The sequence below is a fragment of the Crocuta crocuta genome, unplaced genomic scaffold (assembly GCF_008692635.1).
Source record: "Crocuta crocuta isolate KB4526 unplaced genomic scaffold, BGI_CrCroc_1.0 scaffold346, whole genome shotgun sequence".
Lineage (NCBI taxonomy): Eukaryota > Metazoa > Chordata > Mammalia > Carnivora > Hyaenidae > Crocuta > Crocuta crocuta.
This window is the reverse complement of record NW_027527957.1, coordinates 1,945,564-1,972,137: the sequence shown is the minus strand read 5'-3', so window position 1 is coordinate 1,972,137 and position 26,574 is coordinate 1,945,564. Positions and strand designations below refer to the sequence as shown.

Sequence of the window (26,574 nt, the reverse complement as noted above, 5' to 3'; positions counted from 1 at the left end):
AAAATATACTCTAAAAGGAAAGGAAAAATTGAAGAAAAACATCGATATCATGAAATAAGTAAAGAAAAATGTACACATAATCAAAGGGTGTTTTTGCTTTTTCCCCACAAACCTAAAGCATGGTTGTCCTGCATGGCCAGTTTGTGAGTCAGAAAGGATTAGAAGAAAAGCATTCATGGCCTCTTTTCTCCTCTTAGGAAACTCTTGTCAGCTGAGGTACAGATTGTGCTGATGGGAGTGCGTGGCAGCACGCAATGCAGTGACAAGAACACCCTTGGTGTGATCCCTGGCTTACTTCTACATGTGAAATTCAGGGGCCTTAGTGACATTTGCGTATAAATCCTAAATAATTATAAAAATACATGCTAGTTAACTCAATGTGGGAATTTACACAATCATCATAATTTCCAGTCATACAGTATGGAATTAGGTTACCCCTAAAGATCTAAGAATTTGATTACCCTGGTAAGAGACAGATGTCGTATACGCCCAAATCCCTAAGGTGAATTAACTGCAGCCCAAGAAGTGGTGTTAACGCATCTAAAAAGATGGGAAAAGTGGATTAACAGGAACAAAGTGGCCCACTTACAAAATTAGGCAAATGAGATTTCAGGAAACTAGACTGATCAGTCTTTGCACTCAACTAGAGAAAGAGGGAGCTGGAGAGATGTGGAGTGACCAAGCTCTTTAGAGAGGGCTCTCCACTATGGCTTTCTCAAGGTCGTGGTTTTTTGAAGATGTAAATGAACTAACCCCACGCCAAACCTTTGAATTTCCCTCATTGATTCCATGCTATGAAGTTAAATCTGATTACTAATTTCCTTTCCAGAACTTTCTTGGAGCTTGCACTCTCTTTATATACCTTGCATTCCATCTCTATATATCTATATCTATATCTAGCCACAGGTATAAGCTAATAAATTTGACCAACTGAATTATCTATAAATCTTGTATTACTTTGATTCATCTATCACTTCATAAGCGACTGATCATCTCTGGTTGTGCTAATAAAACGTCTCTGGAATGCACATTGGAGGCACTCCCTTTTAATTGTCCAAATGACCTCCAGAGCTGATATGTCTGGAAGATAAGTCTGCAGCCTTCCCCTTCCCTTAAATATTAATGCCATCTATATCCAAAATGGATGTAGTATGTTATTTTGATTTTTGTACTTCTGGGGTTGTTAACCAAATAGATGAGTAGTTACAGTGCTATGCCACATGAAATATGTCAACATATATACTGATTATAATGCCTAGAGTTAGATTTATAACTTAAAAAGAATCTTCATCTGTGAATTATTTCTTATAGCTTGAATCTTCTATATTACAATAACAGTTAAGAAATTGTTCCTTTTGTCTTTATATATCTTAAAATGAAAGAAAAAACTAGATGTGAAGTTGATAAACTTGTATATTCAAGAGATTCTAAATTTCTAATGGAACAAATTAAACTGGCTCACATTTGACTTAGCAAATTCTTTCTTTTTCTTTTTTTTAAAGTTTCTTTATTTATTTTGAGAGAGAGAGTGTGTGTGCTCACAAGTGGGAGAGGGGCAGAGAGAGAGGGAGACAGAGACCTGAAGCAAGCTCTGTGCTAACAGCACAGAGCCCAATGTGGGGCTCAAAATCACTAACCACAAGATCATGACCTGAGCCTAAATCAAGAGTCGGACACATAATGGACTGAGCCACCCAAGTGCCTCTGAATTACTAAATTCTTACTTCTGAAATTAGATTGTTTTCCTCATGTACCCATGTATGACTTTGATAACTCTAAGATAAGCAAAATGCATTAACGAAGCTTCAAAGAAGGATCCGTCTCATTTATTCAACAATTAGAAAATGTTCATTTTGCACACAAGATGTTTTAACTTCCTTTAGAGAGAATCAACACTTGAAATTACAGAAAATATTGTACGGAATAGATTCTTCTTACTTTCCAACACACAGAATATATTCTCTGTAGTCTATCCACTTTAATTGCAATTTATAATTTTTGGACAATGTATTTAGCAATTTAATGACCTATAAGGTTTAACAACATGTTTCAAGCATACTCTTACAGAGAAACCTCTAACTCTATCCTACAGAAAACCAAGATGTATTTGAAACCTGAAAAGTGCCTCCCTTTCTGATACTCAGAATTATGTCTCTTTTTAAAGTAATATGTAGGTTGGGAAGTTCCTTTTTTCCCCCTTCATAATTAACTATTTTCCCTAAAGAATGCCCACTGACTCACACTGTGACATAATAAAGTATGTTTGCCATCAAAAGAAATGCAGCTGTTCCTAATGGATACTTCTTTAAAAGATTTGTGAGGATATCTGAAGATGTGGCTTAACATTAGTATCTGGATAAAGATTCCAGCTATTTTTGAGGTTGAATAATTTCATTATTATTTCTAACAGGCCAAGAACCAAATTTGTTTGATATTTTTCAAAAGTGATGTAAGCCATCCAGCTTTCTCTGATTCACAGCCAGACAGACATTAGCAGCAGGAGAGTTCTGGTGGTGACGTAATGTGAAGGGTGGGACAGGGATGGGGGAGGGTAACCCATGGAACTGAATCCGTATTTTCACTTGCAGATATCGTTCAGAGACTGATCATTCGGGATATCAAACAAAATTACCACCTAATGTTTCCATATGAAGTTTCCTTGAAAACTATCTTAAATTCTACCAAAGAACTCAGATAATGAGTAATACATAACTTTTATAAATCTTGCTTTGAGCATTTCCATATCCATTTTCACAATTGATCAGTGCCCCTCACTCTACACCCCACACCAGTAAACTTGACATACAGCTCTTTGATGCTTTAATAATCACATTACCAAGTCAAAAGAAGGAACCATTTTATAGAGAATATTTCCAATTAATACTAAGCTAATAAATTTACTCACTTTACAAGCATATTTCACTCTCAGAAACTCTAGAAATACCCAATGTGCCTGTGAACAGGGAAATTACTAAAATAAAGGAGAAGTATTTCTCACGCTAAATTGGACCAACTCTTGAAGTTTTGTACAAATTCTAGCCACATCAAGATTGCACTGCTGTTCAACGACATTTTCAAAATCAGTTCAAACAAAGTAGAAAGAGGCTATAAATGTCTCATTTGAGTTTATTAATCTCTTCCTCTAAGGCACTTCTCAACACTTCACTCCTGTTTGCTTTGTTTGTTTTGATTTTATTTCACTGCCTTCTGTCCTTACCACATATTCTTGAGAAAAAAAAAAAAAAGACTGACAGAATTGGAGGTGGGGAAAGACCATTTCCTACACAATTCATAAGACCTGAGGTCTAGACAACAGTTATGTTAAAGAAAAAAGAGGGCTATAGTTTCTGGCGTCCTGTCTCCAGGTCCCTTTTAGGGAAAAACAACATTTATAATATTTTCACCCAAATCCTGGAGCCTGCTCAATCTCTTTCTTAAAAAGCTTTGAAATAAGTTCTCAGCATCTGATCTTTCAAGCGGTTTGTGAGAACAACAGCAGCTAAATTTCACTGCAAATAAAGCCTACACGGGATAACTTGAATAATCTATTTCTCTAGCCTGTGTATGTTTCAAATAATGCTTTTCTTGTGAAGGAAAATGCAAATGAAACAGATATCAAATAAAAGGAATATAAACATATACATTCTGAATGAATAGAGAGAGCAATAGATCGTATGGCAGAGAGCAACGTCATCCTAATTAGTGCTATGTGTTCAGGGACACAGCTGGCATATCTTTGGCTTCTCTGTCACTTGGGTAAGAAAGTTATTTTCACACATTCTAGTTTCGTGGGCAGTAAGCAAAATTAGCAAACACCAGCAGCCCCGGGGGGCTGAAAGTGGATGACAGCAATGTCCACAGCCCCTCAGGACAGCTGGGCTGTGCCCCATGAGCCATGGAAGTCCAAAGCGACTCTGCGGATGTCTAGAAAAAGAGGCAGAAGTTTCTATCTGTCGAGCCACAAGCCAAGTGTCCTTATGGATTTGGTTCCTTTCTCTCTTCAGAAAACAGAGGTCACATTTACTGTGTCCCTGTGAGTTAGCAAGGATCCTCTTGCAGGCTACTTGTTTGCATTGAGAGCGGGAGCCAGCTGCACTCAAGCCTTCGCCACATCCTGTGGCGCCAAGAACAGCCCTGGCTACAGTTGGCTTTGGCTGTCCTGTTTTATCAAATCAAACCTCCTCTTACCTCGACTTCCTTGTTCTTCTCTTTGTTTCTGCCCACTGAACTTCTCCCATTGCTGGCAGTCTCCCGGGCTGGGATTACGGAAATCTGGTGGAGGGGCATACTGGCAAGGCTGCACGACTCCTGTCCCTGATTGGACGCCTTATCTCTTCACTCGCCCTGAGTAGCCCACCTGCACAATTGTTCATATCCTGGCTTTGCCAAGCTCAGTTCTAAACAAAAAGGGGGAAAAAATACTGTTTGAGACACTGTGCAGCAGAAGCCAGGGTCTCTGGCCAAAATGTCAAGCACACTGAAAGGGAGTTTAAAAGAAATGCAAGAGCAAAGAATCTGGGGAGTGTTGCATTCTCAAAAGGACGATTTACTGCAAGTCATAACTGCACTGCTTTGTCACTGGAGCACCCCCTCTCCCCTAAGAGCATTGTGGGAGACAATTCAATTTCTATGGTACCTAATAACTGTCATGGAAACCAAGGAAACCTAGGTCTCACAGGCCCTTATTAGCAACTGCTTCCTTTAATGGCATAGACTCCCACATTTGCAGCGGCTGCCACTTCTGCTTTTGTTTCTCCTCTGATTCCCCAGGAGTCCACTAAGCACCCAGAGACACTGCATCCTGCTGACTAGGTAAATAAGCAGAAGGCTGAAAAGCTTAGTGTCCTATTTGGAGCCAAATCTCTTCCTTGAAAAGCACGGCGAGCTGGCTGTGTCCTTCATGCATTTCCAGTAATCTACTTAGGTCAAGGGATCTGCCTTGAAGTGAAGAGCATTGAACAAGGTGTTGAAAAATAAGAAGGGAGAGAAAAAGACAGAAAGGGACAGAGACTGGAGGCAAGTGTAAACGTCTTTCTTTGGCCGGTTGTAAAAGAGAGTTAACTGTTCCCTGCACTTTGCCTGGACATCAGCGAAAGGGCTAAGAAGGCATCGCGTTCTGAGGCACAGAGCAACATTGCCCATGTCAGCCTAAATGCAACTCTGTGCTTCCTGAAACATATTTGTTAGAATCAGTAGTAGCCTCTTCTTGCTTTGCCAGGGAGGAAATAGATTCTGCTAAGGGTGTGGCTATCTTCTTAACAGTTGATACAATCTGGAGAAAATAGTTAGTCAACATTTCTGCCCTTCAAATTAAAAAGAAAATGCAATCTCTCAGTAGATTCACAAAATACATTAACTTTTAAAAATCACTTTCCCTGTGATCATTTCCTCTTTGCTAGGGTATTCATTATTCTGTCTTTAAAAGGCCAGAATTTTCTTTTCTCTTCTTAGATATATGTGCTTTATATTTTCCAGGCATTAGGAATAGATGAGATCTCTTGGTGTCTTTTGGGTTTCTTTGTCCCAAAAGAAGCAAAATTCGTAAAATCGGTTATTTTGATACATCCTTAGGCACTGCTAATTTGTCCCCAATCACCTAGGAGAACTTCAAAGTCATTTCTAGCTACAATTCATCTCTAACTAGTTTTGTATTCTACAACAATACCATTTCTGTGTGATATTTGTATTTTTTCAACTCAGAATAGAGGGGCGCCTGGGTGACTCAGTCAGGTGAGCATCGGACTCTTGACTTTCGCTCGGGTCATGATCCCAGGATCATGGGATCAAGCCCTGTGTTGGGATCTGAGCTGAGTANCCTCCCCCCCTCCCCCATCACCTCTCCTCCCCTCCCCCTCATGTGCATGCTCTCTTTCTCTGAAATAAAAATTAAAAAATAAGTTCAGACTAGAGATAAAAAGTATAAAGGGTAAGTACTCTCACTGGCAATTAAGCTAACAATAATTGCTATAAAGATTGCTAAAAAACTTTGAATATTTTCTGAAGTAAATACTCCAAAGTACTTTCAAGTTTAGTCTAACTATGAGTTCTTTTAGATTGGCCAGCCTCTCATGAGCTCTGGCAGGGCTCCTCACCTCTACTGTCCATCAGGCTCATCCGGGAGACTGTAAAACAAAGATACCTGAGACTCACTTTACCACAGATTTGGTCAGGTTCAGTAGGGCTACAGGGGGAATCTGAGGTGGACATTTCTTTAAAATATCACAGATGATTCTGATACAAACTGATTTTAAATTCGTTGCATTATATCAATAAAATAACCTAAGAACAATATGCTAATTAAAGTTGGCCTTGTGATAAATGTCTACTTTAAAACAGCGAAAAACAAGAGAGTTAGGTAGCCGTAACCCTGGCCTTTGCTCATCTATACTCTTTGTTTGCAGAGAATATTCCTTAAATACAGAAGCATTAATGAAGAGACTAAAAGCCAAACTCCTCCAAAAATGCCATGTCTGAAATTAACTTGATAATGCTTAAAAATTGCTATAGCTTAAGGATCACATTTACGACCTGTAATTATGAGGTGGGTATCCTTACTTTAAAAATAACCATTAATCCCTCTGTCTAGAAGGACTATTTTAATTAATGGAAGGTTGGAAATAGGAGTCTGTAAAGTTAATGGTGTGTGACAAATACTAAAATGTAAATTATGAATCTTTTTAGAAAAGTAATATTGTCAGTGTTTATGTCCATGAAGAAATTCCATGAAAAGCTAAGGCAGCTTTCCAGATAATTTAGACTCTAGTACTTTTGCTTAAAATATTCATTGAAGTTACAGGAAAGGAGATTTTTAGCTTGAATTAACTAAATGGCTGTCTTAATCCTTTACCTCATTATGCATGTGAAGTTATCCTTTGTTTACCCTGAGATTTTTAAAAAATCAGATTTGAATTTCAAGTTAATTTGATTTATGTGGTTGACTTATTTCAATTAGCTTTATCTCAAAATTTAGAATGTAAATCAAATTTCAGGAAAAGATATTTACTTCCTAAAGCATTTTACACACTAAATAAGAGAAGATTTACATTTTTTTCCAAGTAAATGCTTCAGAAATAACAGGAAAAACTAATAACCAGGATATTTAATAAACATTTAGCTGATACTGTATTAGGTATTGTCATAAATGAACTTTCAAAATTTTCAGACTACACTGCGGAATAAATGGCTTTTACTACTCTGTGTCCCTCCACAGCCTTAGAACACCGGAATATAGCATCAGCTAACATCGATGACTTGGATTTATCTAACACCTTTCTTTAAAGCAGCTCTGGAAGTGCTCTGCCATCTAGAAGCATGGAGTTTCTCTGGGATGACTCATCATGTAAGGATCCAAAGAAAAAAAAAACAAAAACCAAAACTGCTGTGGAATGCACTTCTCCTATGGGAGCACAGTCCATCTTGTGCAGTAATTAAACCCTACAGAACAAATACGAAGCACTGCATTCAGCAGAACGCTACCAGGGACTGGCTGCTACAAGAGATGAGCTATGGATTCTGGAGTCATTCAGCTAATTCGTGTCTATGTACACAATCTCAATACATGATCCAGATTTCCAAACGTGATTTTTGTGGAAACTATTGACTCTAATTATTGTTGAAATCATTTTGGAACATTCATGCTCCACCTGGACACTATTTCATACACATGCCCCAATTACATTTGTTTTGCTTCCACCCTGTGGCTCTCAACCCTCTGGCTCTGGGAACAGTACCTCAATTAGTGTCTTTTGCTACCAAATTTGGCATTTGTGGTTAGAAATTCTAATGCTAGGACCAAAGCTTTCCCTACGAGATTCTAATTTGGTGCTTCTCCTTGTTCTCAATGACCTAAGTTGTCCCTAGTTTAAAAGGACAAGCAAACAAAATACGCATCTGATTTTCCACAGTAAGACCCACCTCAATCTTTGTCAGCTTAAAAAAAAATGAGTCTCTAAAGGATTTATTTTTATTATAATTAAGCAGGAAAAGAAAAACAGTATTAGGCAGACAAGGAACCAAGTAAATATCTGCTGATGTATTAACTGGAGAGACTAATAATTCAACATTGATTGAACGTATTCTGTTTTTTGAACTGTGCTAGGAATCAAGGAACAGGAGGTCACATATACAATTATATGGGAAATTTTCCTTTTTTAAAATTGTTTTTATGTCTTTATTTTATCTTGAGAGAGACAGAGAGTGAGTGGGGGAGGGACAGAGAGAGAGGGAGACAAAGAATCTGAAGCAGGCTCCAGGCTCTGAGCTGTCAGCACAGAGCTTGACGCAGGGCTCGAACCCACGGACTATAAGTTCATGACCTGAGTTGAAGTTGGATGCTTAACTGACTGAGCCACCCAGGAGACCCTATGTGGGAAAATTTCAATAGTCAACGAGTTTTCTTTGTCACTAAGGAGATATAACTTACACAGGTAAATCACTTTGAAAAATACATGGCACAATACAATCAACATTTGAAACATAATACAGAATATTAAATGTAAGTATTGGGGAACCCGGGTGGCTCAGCTGGTTGAGTGTCCAACTCTTGATTTCAGCTCAGGTCATGATCCCAGGCTCATGGGATCAAACCTCACATCAAGCTCCATACTGAGGGTGGAACCTGCTTAAGATTCTCTCTCCCTCCCTCCCTCTCTCTCTCTCTCTCCACCTACCTGCCCCTCAACCCCACTCATGAGCTCTCTTTCTCTTTCTCTCAAATAAAAAAGTATAAATGTAATTGTCAAAGAAGGTTTGAACATTAAAATATCATCATAGGTCTAAATAGTTCATCTTAAGGAAGAATTGAGGCCCAGGTTAGGGCTTAGCAGAGATAAGGTGTTTAGTAACTTCATCAAAGAGATGAGTGTGAGACTGGAACGCACAAGTTTAGGACACTAATATAAATAACAGAGAAAATTTGTTTAAGGTTATCAATTGGTTTAGACCATGTATGGCCATTAGAATGTATCACTGATTGAAACTTGGGAAGAGAAAGGGAAAAAAACCAGGCCAGGGGCTGGAGGAAAGCACAAGTCTATGCAAACCAATGTCTAAGTTATGAATGCACTGATAGACATCATGTAAGTAACAAAGATAAGAATCTTAAATGGATTATGAAAATGGAAACAATGTGTTCTGAGTTGGGGAAAGGATATTTCAGAACACATCCCTATTGATCAAATGGATTTTCAACCTGCCATTGTACAACGCACTTGCTGGCCACTGTCAGAGGTATTGGGAAGACTATATGAGCAAGATATCATGGCATAGTTTGTATTTCATAGAAGGGGGGGTAAGTCTTAGGTTAAAAAGCTATTTTTACTGGGGAAATGCTAAAGCATATACTTATGTAGAGTTATGGAAAATATCAACCAACCACAACAAGAGCAATGGGAATAACAAGAAAAAAAAACAAAAACAAAAATAATTAAAATTTCTGGTTCTGGCTTTATAAAAATATTCAATGTAATGAATATTTCTAAACTGGTGTGTTTTCCTGGGTTTTTATATGATATTTGAAGTTCAATTGTGATTATGTTTGGCATGTACAAGCATCTTTCATAATTAGAACAACCACTTAATGCAGAAAAATTCTGTCCCTAAAGACTTTTTGGAAGCAACTGGATGATCAACCTTTACTGAACATAGGATGATGGATCAGATGAACTCTCAAGGTCTTTGATTTTATTCTCTGGAAAGTATTGGTCCTAATTTTGGACACATGCATTTTCTGAGGTTAACGTGGTCTACAGTGGAGCCAAGTAATTTATTTCAGCCTTTTAGAGAATCGATAGCAATCCTCATAGTCACATAAAATGTGTGATAATTAAAGCAGACATTGAACGAGTCAGATGTACTAGCCACTATTTTCCTATTATGTTCATGACAAAAGAGTCTCATCTGAAACAGAATCTCCTTACTAGCTTCACAGGACTGACTTTTGCTCCATCCTAATTTGCTGAATGGAAGAAAAAAATCATTTTGTTCAATTCTCTAAAAAAAAAACCTGACATGTTAGAAGTAAGAAAAAAAATCTAAGGAAGATAAGCATACATTAACATTTAATTAGCTGTGTGGCCACAATTTAGGATTAAAGTAAAAATTCTTTATGTTGTATTTTTCTTTCTTGGCTAGACAAATTAAAATTTTGTCAAAAAACAAATGGATTTATTTTATTAAGCAGCCTTGCTCTCCAAGTATGTAAATCTATAGTTAATCTCTGTTAATGTTCTCTATGACTTTCAAAATACTAGTGCATCCGACGGAACAAAAAGCAAATAGGAACAAACAAAGCTCTTAGGGCAAGTCTCTATTTCTTCACACATCTTCAGAAAATACAAAGCAATCATTGCAAAAGAATGGATTGGCATCTATGGGGAATTTGGAGTCACGGGAGAGGGTATTCAAGTCACCTGCTTCGGAACCTTCTCAGTCTTATCTCTGAGGAATGGGAAGAACAGGGTGTTTTCACACACAGCAGTGCTCTCGCTCACCTTCCACATTCTGGAACTCTACTGTTTAGAGAACCCCAGGCTTCTCAGAACCTAGCGGCACAGCTCCTCTCAGCCATTTAACAACTTAAAGAAAAGAATAGTGTTTTTTCCTCATTCACATCAAAGTTCTGACGGTTCATCAGAAAATTAAAGAGCAAATTTATTAAGTGTCTCTTCGCTTCTTGTATGGTTTTAAGATATTAAACAAAGGAGACCTGGCTCTGACAATCCTAATCGAGAAAACACACGCACATATACACAAGCACGCATGCACGACCAAAAGCATGTAGACAGGAACACAAAACAAATGGCGTTACCTTGGATACCTACCTAAAATCTAAGTCCAGACATAAGCTATATGTATCTACTCAAATATAATTTATTTGTGTTCCCTATACATAAATTTATTTTACTAGTCTATTGAGTTTAAGTAGAAAACAGAATCATAGAATAATATATTTAAAAGAAAAATCAGAAAAAAAAAAAACCCTACCATTTCAGAAATGACTAATTTAAGTTCCAGTAGACTGAATGCTTTAAAGTAAGTGTAGATTCACTGATGGCAAAGTCAATGCAGAACAATTTCCTGATTCACAGAGACTCTTTGCCTCTGTGACAATGTATGGTTGGAACCAATCTGATGAATATAAAGCTTGGATATATTTTAAAGTAAAAACAAGGGCCACCTAGGTGGCTTGGTGGCTGAGCTTCTGACTTCAGCTTAGGTCATGATTTCCCGGTTTGTGAGCTGGAGTCCCACATTGGACTCGTAGAGACAGCCCCTCAGCACAGAGACTGCTTCAGATCCTCTGTCTCTTTCTCTCTCTGCCCCTCCCTCATTTATGCTCTCTCTCAAAAAATAAATAAAATTTTTTAAAAAGTAAAAACAAGCTATGTAATTAATACATTTACTTATGTATAATATGCATTTATTTTCTCACTCTTAGCTATTCAGAAAAGAAATACTCTACGTAGGTATAATTGGGAATTACACGTACCTTCTCTTCAGAAACCTCAGTTTACTAGCGGTTGCTTTTTTAGTAATTTCTGAAATATCTGATTTTTTTATTATTCAAGGAATAATGATTTGAGGACTATCTAGCTTTCTCCTTTCTTTTTTCCTCTCATGACCGTTTATGAAAAAATGTCAAGTATCATTAACCTAATGTTATTAATGTTTTCAAAGTTTATATTTAGGACAAATGATTCTTTTGACAATATAATTAGTGCTTTGGAAAATCATGTAGGAAATGACAGGTCAGATTCAGAAAGTAAATCTATATATTCTCTTATATTGGGCATATTTTCATAATAACAGAATTATTAGCATAAGATTATATTTTGTAACTTCTCTCTAAATATGCTGTCTCTCTCAACTTCCAAAATAATCAGCAGACTTGGGGCACCTGGGGGGTTCAGTTGGTTAAGCGGCCGACTTCAGCTCAGGTCATGATCTCGCAGTTCATGGGTTCCAGCCCCGTGCTGGGCTCTGTGCTGAAAGCTAGTTCAGAGCCTGGAGCCTGCTTCAGATTCTGCACCTCCCTCTCTCTCTGACCCTCCCCTGCTCACGCTGTCTCTATCTCTCTCTCTCTCAGAAATAAAAACAAACATTAAAAAAAAATAATAATCAGCAGACTTGGGCAATTTGATTAATTTTCAAGACAGCCATGTATGGTCATAGCCAAAACATCACTTAATATCACTGAGAGGATGAAGGTGAAATTGGCTATAGGAATATTGGTTTTCAAAAGTTATTTAAAGATATACATTCATACATTTTTAGCCAATCCCAATACAACATTTCACCTACAGAGAATATCTTCAATTCAGAGTAGTCCTATCAGATCTATATTATTTCACTCAGAATTTTTCTCACGCAAATGTAAAAATGATTACACTATTTTTAATTAGCAAATAGAACTTGGAAATTACCATCTTTGGACAAAACAAATCCAAAATATTTTTCAAACTTCTAAAATGAAAATTTTATTTACCCACTTTACTGAATAGTTTTATATACTAAATAAAGATTTTATAAGATAGAAAATAGGCTACCTTAAATAATAGGTCACCACTAATTCCCCATGTTTTACAGCGTAAGAATTGGGTGGGGTTTTTTTTTTGTCCAAAATAATAGAATCTAAGATATAAATGGCTCTCATTCCATTTGAACAATGTATTTTAAGAGACCATTGAGTATACAAAACTATCTTTTGATCTTTTTGAGAACAAAATTGCTTATTCCTATTTTTTAAGTTTATTTATTTATTTTGAGAGAGAGAGAGCACATGCACAAGTGAGCAGAGGGACAGAGAGAGAGGGAGAGAGAATCCCAAACTGACGAAAAGCCTGATGTGGGGCTTGAACTCACAAGCTTTGAGATCATGACCTGAACCAAAATCAAGAGTCAGATGCTTAACCTACTGAGCTACCCAGGGGCCTTGATTGTTCTTTTTTTTTTTTTAACCAGCAAGTAAATTCTTTGAAGATTTTTAGAAATAGGACATGGAGTCCATTAGGAATTTAATAAAATTTTTCAATAAGCCATACTATTCCTTATGTAATAGATTGAATTATGTCTCCCCAAAAATACATATTAGAGTCCTAGCCCTCAGTACCTTATTATATTTTTGGAGAAGAGTCTTTAAAGATGACATCAATATAGGGGTGCCTGGGTGGCTCAGTCAGTTAAGCGTCCGACTTCGGCTCAGGTCATGATCTCACGGTTAGAGGGTTCGAGCCCCGCGTCAGGCTCTGTGTTGACCGCCAGCTCAGAGCCTAGAGCCTGTTTCTGATTCTGGGTCTATCTCTCTCTCTGATCCTTCCCTACTCTCTCTCTCTCTCTGTCTCTCAGAAATAAAAGATTAAAAAATTTTTTAAAAAAAGATGCCATCAATATAAAATGGGGTCATTAATGTGGGCCCCACTCCAGTACAACTGATGTCCTCAAAAAACAGAGGGGTATGTTTGAACACAGAGACAAATGTACATACAGGGAGACTGCTATGTAAAATTTTTATGTTATGCTACCACAAGCCAATGCAGCACCAAAAGCTAGGGCCTGACACAGATGCTTCCCTCACAATTTCAGAAGAAGTAGGGAGCTAGTGAATTTGATCTTGGACTTCTGGCCTCAGAATAGTGAGAAAATAAATTTCTGTGATTCAAGCCATCCAGTTTTGGGTACTTTGTTAGAAGAGCCCTAGGAAACGAATTCATTCATTCCTACCGACAGGTTCTTCCAACCATTTTTACTATTAACCCTCCCTTAAATGTGTGTGTGAGTAATACACATTTAGTGAACTACTAAAAAATAGTTGGCTATAATCCTAATTGAACAAATTATTTTAAAGAGACCACTGAGTATAGGAAACTATCTCTTGATCCTTTTGAGAAGAACATTGCTTTCTCCTATTCTTTAAGCCAGCATGTGTGTTTTGAGCAGACTTTTAGAATAATTAAATAAAATAAGAAATGAATTGCTCATTAACTTAGAGTAGCTAATACTATGGTCCCAGAGGAAAAAGAAAAAGTGTGCTAAATTCACTAAATATCCCCTTTGCATTTATTGATATTTTTAAAATTAATGTTATGCTAATTTATTTTCTGACACAAATGAAATATTATATCAACATTTAATTTACAATTATAAGATTAATACTAATGGAAAATAAGGGACAACTGAAACCTTAACTCTTTATTTCACTGTTTATAGTTAAATATTCTTGATGAATTAAAGTAGTTTTGGTTAAACATTACCTGCTCCATATTCATACAGCTAAGAGAGGCACAATTTCTTTCTAGAAAAAAGAAGTGATCTCCAAAATGATAATTTACATTTCTAGATTCCAAATGCTGAGTAAAAGAATTAGGAGGGGCGCCTGGGTGGCTTAGTCGGTTAAGCGTCCGACTTTCGCTCAGGTCATGATCTCGCGGTTCGTGGGTTCGAGCCCCGCGTCGGGCTCTGTGCTGACTGCCAGCTCAGAGCCTGGAGCCTGTTTCAGTCTGTGACTCCCTCTCTCTGACCCTCCCCTGCTCACGCTGTCTCTCTCTCTGTCTCCTAGAAATAAAATAAAAAAAAAAAAACACATTTAAGAATTAGGAAAAAAAGAGAAAACCCTCAACTATCCTTGTTTTTAACTCTATCCAATATGCTCAACAAATCTGGTGAGGTTTTTGACGTTAGAGAGGCTTTCTGATGACAAGCAAATGATAGGTGTACCTGAGCATTAAGAAAGACATGTTACTCAGGTAGCCAGGAAAATGAAAATGATACTCCGATAAAAGTCTAGGTTTCTGTAGGCATGCAGGTGTGGCTCAACAAGAAAATGACCCACATGAGAGGCAAAAACAAGAATATGAGGCATGGTACATAATATGTGGATGCTGATAAAGGTGATGCAGAGGGTTCTGAAGATAGTCTTAGGAGAAGAGTAGTAACTATTGGGTTCTAAGATGGCACAAGTTTTTAGTAAATGAGAATAATCATCAACAAGAGCCAGGCCTCTAGGTACTAGGGAAATAGCTAAGGACAGAAAGAGAAAGTCAAGGATGATGTACTGAGAGCAAAGAGCAGAGAAAACCAGTTTAGAAAGGAGCCTGAGGATGAAAGGTCAATACCAACATCTGCCCTCTATGTGTTCCCTTATGTGTGGATCTAAGGGCTTGAAGGAGCTAGAAAAAAGGACGGAAGGAGTGGTGAATGGTCAAACTCAAGTCGCAAGCCAGGTGTATTTTGAAAGAATGGAACACGTATTCCTTGTCTTGAACATATTTTGGCAATTAGAGGTCTGCCTGCATCATTACAAGAAAAAAAATTAAGACAACTAGATCTCTGTGAAAATAAAAACTAACAATTTTTAAATTTAAAAGCTCTATTCTTTCATTTTAAACTTTAATGTACAACTAGGGGATGCACAACCACTTATTGCGACAATCAACAAATAAATGTAAAAGTTTCTTTAAAGACTGAACTTGTGGTGAGTATAGCATAATGTATAGAGAAAACAAATCACTATGTTATATACCTGAAACTGATGCAACATTGTCTGTCAAATAAAAAATCAAAAAACCAAAAAACCAAAAACCTGGATCCAATAACTATAAGCATCTTTTAATTTGGGGATTCTGTGAAATCAGATTTTGTGTTTATCCTTAGTATGTAAGATAATTCCTTGTGTTAAGTTATTAACATTATGATACCATTTCCTTTATTAAAGTAAGATTCAGTATGAATAGGCAGAGAGTTAGCTGTTGTTGATGACTTACTATACAGGACGGCAGAAAAAAATGAAATAGAAAAGCACAGGGAATAAAAGGGTAGATCTTATCACAGAACACTTAAGTCACCAGCTTGTGGTAACAAATATAAAGAATTTACCTGTTTAGTTATTGACTATATTGCTTGTTAATTACACACTCTCTTTATAATTGAAGTGACTGACTTAAACACACACACACATGAATTCTACATGTAAAAGCTCCCAAAGGAGGCAAGAATAATGGGACAGTTTCCTAATATAGTTAATTTTGAAGTACTAAAGGTTTTTTTAAAGTTATTACTATAAGAAATAACTATAAGAAAATTTCAAAGAGACATTTATTTAGAAGATTAAAATGTGTAAAATGAAGTATGAAATACTATAAAATATTTGGAAGTACGTTATTGAATCAGAATATTATTATAACTACGTCCTAAGAAGAATAAATCAAAAGACTTATCAGAGGTATATCATTTTTATAGAATGCTATCTATATTCATGGTTAGAGCTCCAAAATCTAATGAATTAGGGTGGTATAATAATCATTCAAATAATTTACTTATTTTTAACAGTGTTAATAATTATCTAGATTTTTCAATTTCTGAAGCCAATAAGATTCTGAGAGATTTTTTTTTCCATTTACTTTTCTATAAATAGTGTTAACACAGGAGCACTGGGTTACCTTAAATAAATGAGATAATGCCTATAAACTTCTTGGCACATGGCCCGTCATGGAGTAAAGCACCATGTAAAAAACTACATCTGAAGTTTAAAATTATATAATAAATATTCCCATTATAAAAATGTACTTATATTTAAAAGAATATGAAAGATTAAATACATTTTTATTTTTTTGTTTGTTTTTAATATTTTTTATTTATTTCTAGGAGAGAGAGAGACAGCGTGAGCAGGGGAGGGTCAGAGAGAGAGGGAGACACAGACTCCGAAATAGGCTCCAGGCTCTGAGCTGGCAGTCAGCACAGAGCCCGACGCGGGGCTCGAACTCACGAACCGCGAGATCATGACCTAAGTGAAAGTCGGACGCTTAACCGAATAAGCCACCCAGGTGCCCCTAAATACATTTTTAAAAACATAATTGGGTATGTTCCTTCAAACTCTAATGAAAAAGCTTCAAACACCAGTAAAACCCAGTATCTTATATGTAAAGGGAGTTATTTCCACCTGTTGAATAAATAGAAATATACACGTTAAACTGATAAACACTATTTAAAAAACAAGAATTTTAAGAAAATAGCATATACCTTACATCCAAGCTGTAGGTTTATACAATGTAACTTTTCATGATCAGAGGGTTGCAGTAGGTCAGTGTCATTATTACAAATCTGAGTTATTATAGTCTCAAAAATAATGATGATGACAATAGCAATTACTATTTCTTGAGCCATCTACTAGCTGCCAAATAATGTGTCAGGCTCTACACATATATCTTACCCAATTTCACTCGCATCATAATTTTTCTAGGCAGAATTATTATCTCTATTTAACTAAGAAAGGAACTAAGACTCTAAAAGCCATGATTCAGTCAAGTTCCTATGACTGACTCCAGAATACATTTAACTCTGCCTGACACCAAGCACCTTTAAAACAACATATTAATAGAAAGTACTGATTGACAGGATACAGAAAAACTACAATATTGATTGTGAGCAGTACCCATCAGATTCATCGTGGTAGTCTGATCATACTGTCCATGCAGCCCATGCCACAAAGTCAAACAGTCAATGATTGGTCTTAAAATTTCAGTAATAGACACCCACTTCAATGCATTCTCTAATACCATCTGTGTTTCCGTATAAGTGGGCAAAATGAGTACATCTATCACAAGCTCCTATACATTTTGGACATCTCTTGAAGAATGTAGAATCAGTGGAGTACTAGTAGGTCAAAGTCTAGAAAACTAACTTTAAACTGGCTGAAATACTGACTTATTGCACTTATCACAATACTTTCCAGTTCCATCCACATTGCTGTTGTTGTGGGATGAGCACTGGGTATTGTATGTAAGCAATGAACCATGGGAATCTACCCACAAAACCAAGAGCACACTGTACGTTAGCCAATGTAACAATAAACTATATATATACATATATATATGTATACACACACACACACACACATACATGTAACTAGTTGAAAGAATAATTGAAATACAGAAGTTCTAAACTGCTTTTATGCAGGATTAAAAATCATTGAACTGAAAAGATAAGTGTTAGGCAAGAGATTATTTCTTGAAAATTTTCACAGATGGCACTCACCATGGATGTCAAATAATTATAAGTAGTACCTAAATTTTAGAAAACCAGCTTAATTTACCACCCTAAGAGCTCTGTAGGAATTGGCAGGTACATAAAACATTCAGTGAACATAAATTTAGAAGGAAAGAGAGACAGACATACAGACAGGCACACACAAACACACAGAAACTGAACAACTTTGTGTAAAATACTTTAGAAGATTAAACTGCATTATTCTGGCTAGAATACTTGCTAATACAATGTTTTAGTTGAATAGAATTTGATAGTTAATTTTAGTTCCTGCAGAGGTTACACTGAAGAAGAAAGAACACTTGAATAGAATTTTAAGAGGTACTTATTCCCAGACCACACAAATGACAAATACTGATACTTCAATTTGATATCTTTTCCTTCATAGAACTACCTAATAAAATGTTTACTATTATAGAGAGAATAACATCAACATAATAAAGCAAGAAAAATATAGATCTGTGTTTGTAATCTTAAAATTAACTGATGATTTTTCATTTGTTGTAGAAGAAGCTGCAATTACCCAAAATTTGTCCAAAAATAGCTACAACTGGCCACTGAGTAAGACATGAAAGAAAGTGATGGCCATTTAGGCCATATAAAATTACCACATAAAATTTCCACTTAAGAATAGAGTTGAAAGCATAAAAAATCATATTGTCCAATAATCTATCTTTTCTATTAAAGAAGAGGCTAATTTTTAAAAGAGGATAATATATATTTTATCTGTTAAATTGCTTTTAAGTAAATTACCACCTGCTGTTAGATAAGAGTTTGTATGAGAAGAAAAAAAAAAAAAAGAGTTTGTATGAGAAGAATACTAGAAAACCATTTAATAGGGGCACCTGGGTGGCCCAATCAGTTAAGCTCAGGTCATGATCTCATGGTTTATGAGTTCAAGCTTTGCAACAGACTCTCTGTTGTCAGCATGGAATCCGCTTTGGATCCTCTGTCTCCCTCTGTCTCTCTATCTCTCCCCTGCTCCCACATATGTGCTTCCATGCTCTCTTATTCTCTCCCACTCTCTCTCTTTCTCTCAAAAGTAAAAAAAAAAAAAAAAATTAAAACATTAAAAAAATAAAATATTTAAAAACTTCATTTGAGGACAATACATACAGGTTTAAAAGGCATACAATTAGACTATATATGTGTAAAGCACACAGATCATGAAACATTCTAAACACTCAAGAAAAGTTAAGTTATAAATTCCTAGGAACAGAATGGAAATCATAAAATCAGGTAGACAGAAGGTAGAGAGTACTAGGAAGGAAACAGTTTAAATGTTAAAAATTAAGCTAGGGAGATTTCTTCCTCCATTGTTCTGAGGTCTTCTCTCCCAATGTGTAAAAAAACAACCGTGAAGAAATAAACTGGGAAAAATACCCTACACAAATGTTTCTAGGCAGCAGACACATGTTTCCTGAAAAGGGGGGAAACAATGAGATGATTTCTATAATTCTCTGGTTTTCTGCCCAGACACAATTTCTAGACTCTGGTACACAGAAGAATACAACCATAAAATGGTTGTTTACCTTAGTGGAGGATACAGATATTGAAGTTGGGGGAAATGGAGATAACTAGAATTTGTGAAGCAAAGAATCAGAAAGTATCTGTAGAGAAAGAGCTCTAGAAATCTATATAAAGTTTCCCTTAAGTCTACCTGTATGTTTGTGAGGTGAGATCTCACAAGATGAAGGAATGAAAGAACTATCTCAGAGCTATACCAAACAAATCCCAGAGTTTACAAAGGGTTCAAGATCTAGCAACAGAACTAATGGAACATGGAATATTCAGCAGAGATCCCCAATTATACNGTTGAGAGTGCTGCTATGAACATTGGGGTACATGTGCTCCTATGCATCAGCATTTCTGTATCCCTAGAGATCCCCAATTATACCTTAAAAGTAAATTCTACTAAATAGAGCCTTTACACCAGCCTCTAGAGGAACAAAGTAAACTCAAACAAATTAAGCCTGCCAAAACAACTTTTTGCGCTTTTTAAAGGAAGATAGCAAAATCCAGGTTCTCCAGAGAGGAATATTCAGAATATCTGACATTAGCTAAATCATTACTAGACATATAATGAAGCAGAAAAATTTGATTCATAGTCAAAATTAAATTGGCTGAGAGGAAAACATAAAGGTAGGAGAAAATAAATTTGAATATAAAAAATGAATCTTCTAAATATAAAAAATACAATATCTGAAACGAAAATTCACGAATAGACTTAAAACCAAAATAGACATTAGAGTAACGGAGAAATAAACCTGAAGATATAGCAACAACAAAACATTATCCAGACTGTAGTGGGGGCGGAGAGGGAAGACTGAAAAATAAAAGACTAAGAGCTAGTGAAATACGGGAGAAAACCAAGCAGCTGAACACTCATGCAATTTGAAGGCCAGAAGGGAAAAGAAGAGAAGAAGGGGACAGACATCACATCGCAAAAAAATAAATGGCCAAAAATTTTCCAAAATGTATGAAAATTAAATCCACAAATTCAAGAAGTTTATGAAACCCAAAACTGAGGAAATATAAAGAAAATCAGACCCAAGCATACCAAATTCAAATTTCTGAAAACCTTTAAAAGAAAATCTTAAATAATGCTGAAGAGAGGGGCGCCTGGGTGGCTTAGTCAGTTAAGCGTCCGACTTTCGCCTAGGTCATGATCTCGTGGTTCGTGGGTTCGAGCCCCGCGTCGGGCTCTGTGCTGACTGCCAGCTCAGAGCCTGGAGCCTGTTTCAGTCTGTGACTCCCTCTCTCTCTGACCCTCCCCTGCTCATGCTCTCTCTCTCCCTCCCTCCTAGAAATAAATAAAACATTTTAAAAAAATGCTGAAGAGAAAAATACCTGTTTATTATGAAAGAAGAAAAATAAGAATCATGCCAACTTTTCTTTAGTCCATCTGAGAGAAAAAAAAAATCTGTCAAGTCCAAATTAAAAACCAAAGATAATATCCTTCAAAACTCAATATAATTTTCACACAAATAATAACTGAGAAAATCTAGGCTAACAATTTTACATCACAAGAAATGTTAAAGAAAGTTCCTTAGGCAAAAGGAAAGTGACACCAGATGGAAATCTGTATCCACACAAAGGCGTATGAATGCCAGAAATAGTAAATACGTAACTATAAAAGACATGTTTTGTCTCGTTTAAAAGTTTTATTTAAAAATCAATTATTAAAAGCAATACATTTTTGAATTTATAACATATATAAATAAATGTATAAAAATAAGACAAAGGATGGAAGGAAGAATAAATGAGACCATCAACATAAAGGTCTTATATATGTAAAATACTATGATTTAAAGTATACATGTAAATGTTATGATAGTAGAGGATGATCAAATAAATATAAGTATTTTAATGCTGGCAACCACTATAAAAATAAAACAAAACTACATAGTTTTGAGCCAGATATGTGAATAAAATTAAATTCTAAAAATACTCATTCCAAAATAAAACAAGGGAAAAGAAAAAAAGAATAAAAACATGAGTAAAAAGATGAAACAACAAAATATACAGCAGGATGATAAACTGTTAATTACAAAGTATTGCTACTTATATTAAATATAATTGTCTAAACACTCTGAATAAAAGGCTGAAATTGTAAGATTTTATTAATAAAGCAAAAGCAAATTATATGTAGTCTATAAAAGAACACTTTAAATGTAAAGCATGCATAGGTTAAATAAAAACATAAAGATATATGTCATTCAAACAGGAAGAAGTAGACATATCTATAATCAGAGTCTGTGATTTCAATACGCCTCAAGGAACTCTCAGAGCACATGGGTGGCTCAGTCAGTTAAGCATCTGATTCTTGATTTTGGCTCAGGTCATGATCTCACAGCTTGTGAGATTGGACCCCATGTTGGGCTCTGCACTGACGTATGCAGCCTGCTTGGGATTCTGTCTCTCCTTCTCTTTCTGCCCGTGCCCCATTCTCGATCTCTCTCTCATCCTCAAAATAGATTAACATTTTAAAAACATCTAGAAAATACCCAAATAATTAGAAATCAATCAATATGCTTGAACAGCACCAATGAGATAAGGGAGAAATCTCAAAGACAATTTAAAAACATTGAGAAATGAATGAAAACGAAAACATAGTATATCAAAACTTGTAGGATGCACTTATATCACTGCTTAAAGGGAAATTATTTATAGCTTTAAAGATTTATACTAGAGAAGGAAAACAGTTTAAAAGTAATGTTCTAACTTTCCACTCTAGGAAGGTAAAAGATAAAATGAGATCACATTAAATGAAAAGGAAAATAATAACAAAATAGAAAATGTTGGTAAATTAGGAGAAAACAGAGAAAAATAAACTTTAGTAAAGTAGGAGAAATAGAGAAAAATCAATGAACCTAAAAGCTTATTCTTTAAAAAGATAAATAAAATTGATACATTCTTATGTAGGCTGACCAAGAGGGGAAAAAAGGCTCTAATATACCAATAACAAGGATGAAAGTGGACTCATCACTAGATAATCAACACACATTAAAAAGGTAATTAAAATTACTATAAGCAATTTTATGTCCTTAAAATTGACAAATTAGATACAATACCTAAATTCCTTCACAGATATAAATAAATAAAACTGACATAAGAGGAAACAGAAAATCTTAATAATTTATTTCTATTAAAGAAATTGAATTCCTGTTTTAAAATGTTTCAGCAAAGAAGATTCTGGGTGCATATGTCATTATTGAGTTTTATAAATATTTGAGTTAGAATCAAATACTAGTCTGACACACAGTCTTTCTTTCAGAAAATATAAAAGTGTACATTTTCCCAACTAATCTGAGAACAAAGCTACTCCTCAATCAAAGATATTCCAAAGGGAAAAAATTAGACCAGTATCCCTTATAAACATAATTGAAAAATCTTTACATTAATTTTATAAGATGAATAGAAAAAGGATCATACATCACAAAATAAGGCTTATCCCAGGTAAGCATGTTAGTTTCAATATAAAAAAATGTATTTCTCTGTAGTAAAGATTAAAAAAATAATAAAAACATAATTGACTCAATGAATAAAGAGAAGCATTTCATAAATCTCAGCACTTGGAGACAATAAAATTTTAGCAAACTAAGAAGAAAAAGGAAAACACTCCCTCAACTTGATAGAGAACAATATTTAAAATTTCTAGCTAATAGAAGGAGAAAAAAAGAGAGGCAAACCAAGAAACTAAACCATAAAGAACAAACTGATGATGGGAGGTGGGTGGGCAGATGGGTTAAATAGGTGATGGGGATTGGATTAAAGAGTACACTTGTGATGAGCACCAGGTGTTCTATGCAAGTGATGATAAATCACTAAATTCTACAAATGAAACAAATATTACACTGTCTGTTACCTATATGGAATTTAATAAAAACTTGAAAAATAAAGAAATAATTTTACAAAAACCAAAATAAATAAATATTTAAAATTTTGAATTCAATTACAAAATTACACTTAACAAAATACTTCAAAAGAGAAACCTAGTTTACACCACGTTTAATGATAAACAACCTAAATACTTTCTTCCCTATGATCAGAAATAAGACAAGAATAATCACTCTCATAATTTCTAGTCAACATTTTCTTTGTTTCCAGAAAATATTATCAGGTAAGTGGACAAGACTTAGGAATCTCACAACAAGCAATTAGAAGTAAGTAAGTTAAGACAAATTATAGATTTGAAAGTTCATATACAAAAATCAATTGTATTGTTATATACTGACCACAAACAATGATCAAATGTAATTTTCAGAAGTACCATTTACAGTATCATCCCCCCCCAAAAAAAACACTTAGGGATACATTATGGTATATGTAAGATCTGTACACTGAAAACTACAAAACATTGCTGAGAGAAAATAAATTGATAAATGTATTATGTTTTTAGATTATCAATACTGTTATATCAATTCTTTCTAAATTTATGGCTCCAATGCAATTACAATAAAAATTTATAGATCCAATGCAATTATCATCAAAATAAAAATTTTTGTATAAAATTGACAAGCTAATTATAATGTCCATATGCAAATGTACAGAATCCACACTTTGATTCAAATCTGATTAAGAACAAAGTTGAGGAACTTGGATTACTAGATTTCAAGACTTAATATAAATCTAGTAATCAAAACTATGGATAGACAAAAGGTTCATTATCCCAGGGTCTTGAGATCAAGCCTCATGTTGGGGCTTCAGATCGAGCATGGACCCTGCTTAACATTATCTTTCTCTCTCTGACCCTTCCCCCAGCACACATGTGTGCACGTTCTCTGTCTCTCTCTCTCTCTCTCAAATTTAAAAAGAAAAAGAATAAAAAAGTAAGCCATGGAGTGGGAGAAAATACTATATATTACATACATGTATAAGATATGTAAGAGTTGCTTTTTTTAAAAAATAAACAAAATTGATAAACCTCTAGCCAGGCTTCTCAAAAAGAATAGAGAGAGGACCCAAATAGATAAAATCACAAATGAAAAGGGATTTATTATAACAAATCCTTCATNAAGACTTAATATAAATCTAGTAATCAAAACTATGGATAGACAAAAGGTTCATTATCCCAGGGTCTTGAGATCAAGCCTCATGTTGGGGCTTCAGATCGAGCATGGACCCTGCTTAACATTATCTTTCTCTCTCTGACCCTTCCCCTAGCACACATGTGTGCACGTTCTCTGTCTCTGTCTCTCTCTCTCAAATTTAAAAAGAAAAAGAATAAAAACTTGAACAGACCCCAACTAGTGAAGAAATTGAATCTGTTATCAAAAATCTCTGAACAAAATAAGAGCCCTGGGTCAGACGGCTTCCCTAGAGAATTCAATCAGATATTTAAAATAGAGTTAATACCTATCCTTCACAAGCTGTTCCAAAAAACAGAAATGGAAGGAAAACTTCCAGACTCATTCTATGAAGCCAGCATCACTTTGATTCACAAACCAGACAGAGACCAAGCAAAAAAAGAGAACTATAGGCCAATATACTTGATGAATATGGATGCAAAAATCCTCAACAAGATACGAGCAAGTCGAATTCAACAGCATATAAAAAGAATTATCCAACATGATCAAGTAGGATTCATTCCTGGGTTGCAGGGCTAGTTCAATATTCGCAAATCAATTAATGTGATACATCACACTGACGAAAGAAAAGAACCATATGATCCTGTCAATAGATGCAGAAAAAGCATTTGACAAAATACAGCATCCTTTCTTAATAAAAGCCCTAGAGAAAGTCAGGACAGAAAGAATATACTTAAACATCATAAAGGCCATCTATGAAAAGCCAACAATTAATATCACNCAGAGACCAAGCAAAAAAAGAGAACTATAGGCCAATATACTTGATGAATATGGATGCAAAAATCCTCAACAAGATACGAGCAAGTCGAATTCAACAGCATATAAAAAGAATTATCCAACATGATCAAGTAGGATTCATTCCTGGGTTGCAGGGCTAGTTCAATATTCGCAAATCAATTAATGTGATACATCACACTGACGAAAGAAAAGAACCATATGATCCTGTCAATAGATGCAGAAAAAGCATTTGACAAAATACAGCATCCTTTCTTAATAAAAGCCCTAGAGAAAGTCAGGACAGAAAGAATATACTTAAACATCATAAAGGCCATCTATGAAAAGCCAACAATTAATATCACCCTAAATGGAGAAAAACTGAGAGCTTTCCCCCTGAGATCAAAAACATGACAGGGATGTCCACTCTCACCACTGTTGTTTAACATAGTGCTGGAAGTCCTAGCATTAGCAATCAAACAAAATGAAATAAAAGGCATGAGAATCGACAAAGATGAAGTCAAACTTTCACTTTTTGCAGACAACNAAAAACATGACAGGGATGTCCACTCTCACCACTGTTGTTTAACATAGTGCTGGAAGTCCTAGCATTGTCCTAGCAAGTCCTAGACAAAGATGAAGTCAAACTTTCACTTTTTGCAGACAATATGATACTTTACATGGAAAACCCGACAGACACCACCAAAAGTCTGCTAGAAGTGATCCATTAATTCAGGAAAGTCGCAGGGTACAAAATCAATATACATAAATTGGTTGCATTTTCATACACCAATAATGAAGCAACAGAAAGAGAAATAAAGAAACTGACACCATTTGCAATTGCACCAGGAACCATAAAATACCAAGGAATAAACCTAACCAAAGATGTACAAGACAAATAGAAAACTCTAGAAAACTTATGAAGGAAATTGAAGAAGGCACAAAGAAATAGAAAAAAACTTTCCATGTTCACTGATTGGAAGAATAAATATTGTTAAAATGGCAGTACTACCCAAAGCAATCTACACATTCAGTGTAATCTGAGTAAAAACTGCACCAGCANAAAGATGAAGTCAAACTTTCACTTTTTGCAGACAACATGATACTTTACATGGAAAACCCGACAGACACCACCAAAAGTCTGCTAGAAGTGATCCATTAATTCAGGAAAGTCGCAGGGTACAAAATCAATATACATAAATTGGTTGCATTTTCATACACCAATAATGAAGCA

The 26,574-nt window shown here is 35.4% G+C and overlaps 1 protein-coding gene across 2 annotated transcripts in view; it reads right to left on the bottom strand.

Annotated features, from left to right (window-relative positions):
- Positions 1-26,574, bottom strand: part of MARCHF1 (membrane associated ring-CH-type finger 1) — a 553,625-nt gene that overhangs the window by 445,771 nt on the left and 81,280 nt on the right. For both annotated transcript variants that reach the window (XM_077752739.1, XM_077752740.1), the window contains exon 4: positions 4,189-4,397. The gene's annotated coding sequence lies outside the window, so the exon portion shown is untranslated. The remainder of the gene's footprint in view (positions 1-4,188; positions 4,398-26,574) is intronic.